The 5989-nt window shown below is 37.1% G+C and overlaps 1 pseudogene; it reads left to right on the top strand.

The window, feature by feature from the left end:
* Nucleotides 1–4267: 4267 nt before the first annotated feature.
* Nucleotides 4268–5234, top strand: LOC114633095 (annotated as a pseudogene).
* The last annotated feature ends 755 nt before the right edge of the window (nt 5235–5989 follow it).

Below are 5989 nucleotides of genomic sequence, written 5' to 3' on the forward strand. Positions count from 1 at the left end.
ATGGAGTGATACTAGTAGAAATCATAGTGCTATGATGAATTCTCAGGCAGGCAATGTAGGTTGGGATCTTAACATCCTTCTAGGAGAAGGTCAGTGTGAAGGTAATGCTAATCAGGTTGAACTGCCTGCACAGCTATCAGACCATACAAACAAAGACAGACTTACATAGATACATTCATCTTTGCATTGAAATTGGGCCCTCATACAATCAGGGTCTGGCCACAGCTTGCACAGAACCGTAAAGATAAAAGATGTTTTAAATGTGGAAATTTAGATCATTTTTAAAATGACTGTCCCAGGAATAAAGGCTTGAACAACAGTCAGATGGTCAAGGTTGCTTGACTGGAAATTTGTCCTTGGTGCAGGAAGGATAATCTTTGGACCAAGCCTCAGGATATAGGCCGAGATTAAAAACATTTAAATTTAAATTAAGACTATGTACAGAGTGGGTGCAGCAGAAGCTTGTACTTCAGACATTCCTTTTGTCCTGACCTGCCTCTAGAAGGGTATTTTCTAGAATTTGTTTATTACCTTGTTTGTTCCTTAGGGAGGCATCAGCCTCAGACTCAAAAGACATTCACAACAGGTTATGGGCCAGGAGCTATAGATAATGATTACGCTAGAGGAATTAAAATTATGCCTGCTTCCCTCCATGGCATTGTAGCTGTGCTTGTTAACAAAAGAATTGCTCTAGAGTAAGAGAAGACAAGATTGGCTTTTATCTGATATTCTCACTCAGTTTAAAAAAAACCTGGTTATTCAATTAATCCAAAACAAGTTCAAACTTAAGATTTATGAAAGTAATGGGGCATTACAGCCTGACTTGCCTATTCCAGCTGCCATTCCAGTAAATGCATATAAAATTATTATGGATTTAGAAGGCTGTTTTTATACCATTCCTTTACATCCTGGTAAAGGTGAGAGGTTTGCATTAAGTGAATTTGCTTGTAATTTTTGGGAGCCCATGAAGTGATATCATTAAAAAGGTTTGCCTCAAGGAATGGTTACATTATATATAAAAAAAATTGTTGTTGCTTTAATACAAAAAGTTAAGTGCTTGAATCTCTCAGTGTATATTATTCATTGCATATTTTATTGGCTGACCTCTCTGGAGGAGTTTTTCTGGAAGCCTTTGCTCTAATACAATGAGCTTTAAAATTTTAGAGTGCATGTTGCTCCAGAAAAGATTCAAAGGCAATATCTTTTCAATATTTGGGAATTCAGTTATATCTTAAGCAGACTGTGACACAGAAAATTTCCAATAAAAATAGATAATTGGGGCTAGAGAGATGGCTCAGCCTTAAAGGCTAGACTCACAATTAAAAATATTAGAGTTCAATTCCCAGCAACCACATGATGGTTCTCAACCATTTGTAGTGGGATCTAGTGCCCCTCTTCTGGCTTGTAGATGAACATACAAAAAAGATTTACTTTTAATGATTCTCAAAATTATTAAGAGATATTAATTGGCTAAAACCTCATCTTAATCTTACCATAGGAGAACTTTAACCTCTGTTTGATAATCTCAAGGGTGATGCAAGTCCTAATTCCCCCTGACAATTAACTGATGAAGGAGGAACAGCTTTGCTGAAAGTAGAGTAAGCTGTTAGTTATCAAAAGATAAATTATACAGACTATGATAAATTGTTGGCTGTTTGCATCATTGCTACTCATGTGCTCACAACAGCCCTTTGACAAAAGAAACCATTAATGTGGATTCATCCTTCTTCATCTACAAGTAAAGTTTGAACATCCTATTGTAAAACTATTACAGTGTTAATACAGGATTGTAATATAGAATCATGAAAGTATTTTGTCTGAAATGTTTATTCCTTATTCCAAACAGCAGTTAAATTGGCTATTGCAGAATACTGATATTTGGCCTATTGTATGTGCAAACTTTTCAGGCAAATTTGATAATCATCATCGATAAGACAAGTTGTTACAGTTTTTCTATATATATGCTTTTGTATTTCCTGCAAATTTGCATGCAGCCCTTAGAAAAAATGTTTACTGTATTTACAGATGCCCCATCTATTGAGAAGACAGTATATGTAATTAAATCACATGTTCATTCTCTTGAGTTTCCCCCTGCTTCAGCAGAAATAATTGAATTGCGTGCTGCAGCCACTGGTTGAAATGCTGAAAAATCAAGCTTTCAATGTGCATACTCATAGCCAGTATATGGCTGATGGTTTAAAATTGCTTAAAATTGTTCCTTTTTTAGATATTGCTAATTCTCAAATTTTGCAGTTATTTATAAAAATACAGCTTAATTTAAGAAACATGTGCTGTTCTTTAACTTTATAAGACATTTAAGGGCTCATATTGGATTGCCTGGACCCCAGGGCAATGTCACAGCAGATGAGTATACCAGTCAAATTATAGACCTTACAGAAACAATTAGCCATACAATCTTATTCTTTACATCATCATAATGATAATAGCTTGAGATGATAATTTGATATTTCTAGAAAGTGTGCAAGTTAAATTGCAAAAACTTGTTCTCAGTGTCCTCAAATTTTTTATAATGGTGTTAGGCCTTGAGGACTTATACATAATCAATTATGGCAAGTGGTTATTACTCATTTTTGATTTTGGAAAATTAAAATATGTACATGTGCCTTGACACTCTTTTAGGCCTTCTAGTTGCAAATGCTTTAACAAGAGAAGCAACTAAAAATTACAATTAGTTATTGCCTACATTATTTTTCTATGCCTGGTGTTCCATATCAGATTATAGGCAATGGAGATGGCTATTGGAGTTAAACATATGAGATATTTTATTGACAATTAAATATTATCTGTATTACTGAGATTTCTTATAACCCAATGGGACAAGGAATTGTAGGACGTGCACACTGCACTTAAAAACAAATTGGCTTCTTAAAACTAAATGGAGGTGGGGAAAATTATACCCTCCAATGTCACCAAAAGCACATCTTGCTTTTGTGTTATTTGTTTTGAATTTTCTGCAAACTGATTCTAAGGGTCAGCCTTTAGAGTATCGCCACTGGCATCCAGTTACTTCCAGCTTATTTGCCAGGGTCAAATGGAGAGACCCTCTAACTAATACATGGAATGGTCCTGACCCTGTTTTAATTTGGGGTCGTGGCTTGGTCTGCATTTTCTCAGAAAAAGAAAATGGAGTCCAATGGCTGCCTGAAAAATTGGTCCGTCAAGTGGACACAGAACTTGAGCCTAATAATTGTGATTCTGATGATGAAGATGGCTCAAAATCCTTATCAGCCAGCTGATTTAACTTGGTATGTAGTCTCCATCAATACTTAAAGCCACCTACTATATACCTGGTGGCCAGACTTTGTGTCTAAATCCCTGTCAACCAGCAGTTGGATTAGACACTGGAACATTTCTGCTTCCAACCATATTTTCTACATTGCTTGGATAAATCATGTTGCTATTAAACTTTTGAACTTTGTGTCTCAAGCAGATAGGTTGCCTTCACACAAGATTGCTCTCAGCAAGCTCAGCTTTTCATCATGGCAGTTATCCATCGCTATGAAGAATTGCATCTAGTGCATGGCCACAGGTCCTTTGGTCTGAATGTGGCTTTGGTCTATATTTGGGAAAGAGTGTGCCAACGAAGGCCGGTTAGTCAAAGATGGGTAAGATTTTCTTGAGCTCCTATAAACCTAAGCCAGAGTATTATGCTGTGTATTACATCAAAGATGGGTAATATAGGAGCAATAAAAATGCCAACCTAAGCCAGGCATAGTCACCCAGCCACTCTGTACCCCAGATGGGATGAAATATTGTACCCCATCCAGCTGCTGGCACTGCTCATATTTATAAAACTAAAAAAGGGGGAATTGTGTCCTTCCCCAGCCTTGAGCAGGCCTGAGAGACCTTGTTTACTACAACAGACCAAGTGAAAAGGACCTAGGTGGAGTTACTCACCTTGGCTGCATGGAACTTGAAAGAAGAACTGCCCCTGGGCTTCCCTTGAGACATCTCCAGCCATGACCTGTGACCAAGAACGGATTATCCCAACCAAGTCTCCCTGCTGAAACTAGGAGTGGTTCGGGCATGGTCTTCCCCTTTAAATTGAGAGCTGAACCTTAAAGCGTCGAGCCTTGATCAGAGAACTTTGTCTTGGCTTCATCTCTTCTTGCCCTCCTTCCATCTTTTGTTCCCAGCCCCCTTTCAGGTGAACCCAGTTGATTTGTGGCTGCTGGTTGGTTACAATTTAGGTTCTCAGTAACTCTTCATGATTATTAATACTTTTCATTCATTTTAATCAGATAAAATGGGTGTGACCATCATCAAAAGATAATAATATCAATCACATAATGAAATTCTGGAATGTGACCTTCAAAATTATTTTCATGTTACAAATAACAACTGGAATTCTGGGAAATGTCTTGCTTCTTATCTACTACCTATTCTATTATAGAGAACATACATTAAAAACTACTGATTGTATTCTTATGAACCTAATGGCATCAAATGCCTTGATAGTTCTCTCTAAAGGAGTGCCCCACACATTGGCAGCTTTTGGGTTGAAGCAGTTTTTAAATGATGTTGCATGCACATTGGTTTTGTACATTCAAAGAGTTGGCCGGAGTGTGTCCATTAGCACCACTTGCTTATTGAGTGTCTTCCAGGCCATCACCATCAGTCACAGGGAATCCTGTTGTAAGGATCAAAAAGCAAAGGCTGTACAGTACATTGGCTGCTCCATTTTCCTACTCTGGGTCTTGTGCATGATTATACATTTCATTTTCTTGGTATATGTACTTGTCAAAAGAAATTACAAAAACATGACAAGAAACCGAGATTTTGGGTACTGTTCCTCTGGAGGGCATAATGAAATTAATGACTTGCTCTATGCAGCATTTGTGGTGTGCCCTGAAATCTTCTTTTCTCTACTCATTGCCTGGTCTAGTGGCTCCATGATTGTCATTCTGTACAGACACAAGCAGAGGGTTCATCACATCCACAGCAGTCATGTTTCCAGCAGAAACTCTCCTGAATCCATAGCCACCCAGAATATTCTGGTCCTGGTGTCTACCTTTCTGGCATTTTATACTGTCTCCTCTGTCTTACATGGCTGCTTTGCTTTTTTATATAATCACAATTGGTGGCTGGTAAATATCACTGGCATCATTTCTTTGTGTTTTCCCTCCTTTGGTCCTTTTGTTCTTATGAGTCATTATACTCTTTTACCTAGACACAGTTTGGTCATGATGTGGAAAAAGTCTAATCTTATTTAAGCATTTGAATTAAATATTTTACTTGGTTTTTGGTGTTTACTCATACTCTTTAGCAAAATTTCAATACAGAGAATTAAACCATATTACCTTGTGTTTGTGAACATTAGCAAAAATAAGCACTGGAGTACACTTGTTGATTGAATCAGCAGCCTACATAAACTGATTACAATATGAGGGCCACACCACTCTTGAGAGTCTTCTCTTTGCTCATTTGATGTGGAAATTAACCAAGGAAATACAACTTTAATCAAAATAAAGTTCTTGTAACTTACATTTTGTCAGCAAATTTTGTCTGATAGGAATTTCACAGACAGCCTGTGCATCCAATGTTCTAACAACAAAGAAAACTGAAACTATTAGTGGTCATGGTTCTGCATGAGGCCCTGCTCTCTTCATTGTTGTTGTAGGCTGCACCAAGCCTGTAAAACTAGGATTACATCTTTTGCCTTTCACAGAAATCATTTCAAAGTGAATGATGGTTTATAATATGATCTCGTGCTTTGTTTGATAATATATTATTGAGAAAATTTTCATCAGGGATGTTTAATAATAAATTTCCTCTGTTTTTGTTCTGTCTTTGTGTGGTTTGACATCATGGGATTGGTAGCTTCCTCAAAAATGCTTTTAATAAATTAATATAGTCATTATGGAAACCAGTTTTTGTGTTCTCCCAGAATGTGATAAATAGAAGTGCTATTTGACACAGCTGTTCAACTCCTGGGCCTATACACAGAAAAACCCATATAATATGATAG

Source organism: Grammomys surdaster, unplaced genomic scaffold (assembly GCF_004785775.1).
Source record: "Grammomys surdaster isolate TR1022 unplaced genomic scaffold, NIH_TR_1.0 520, whole genome shotgun sequence".
Classification (NCBI taxonomy): domain Eukaryota; kingdom Metazoa; phylum Chordata; class Mammalia; order Rodentia; family Muridae; genus Grammomys; species Grammomys surdaster.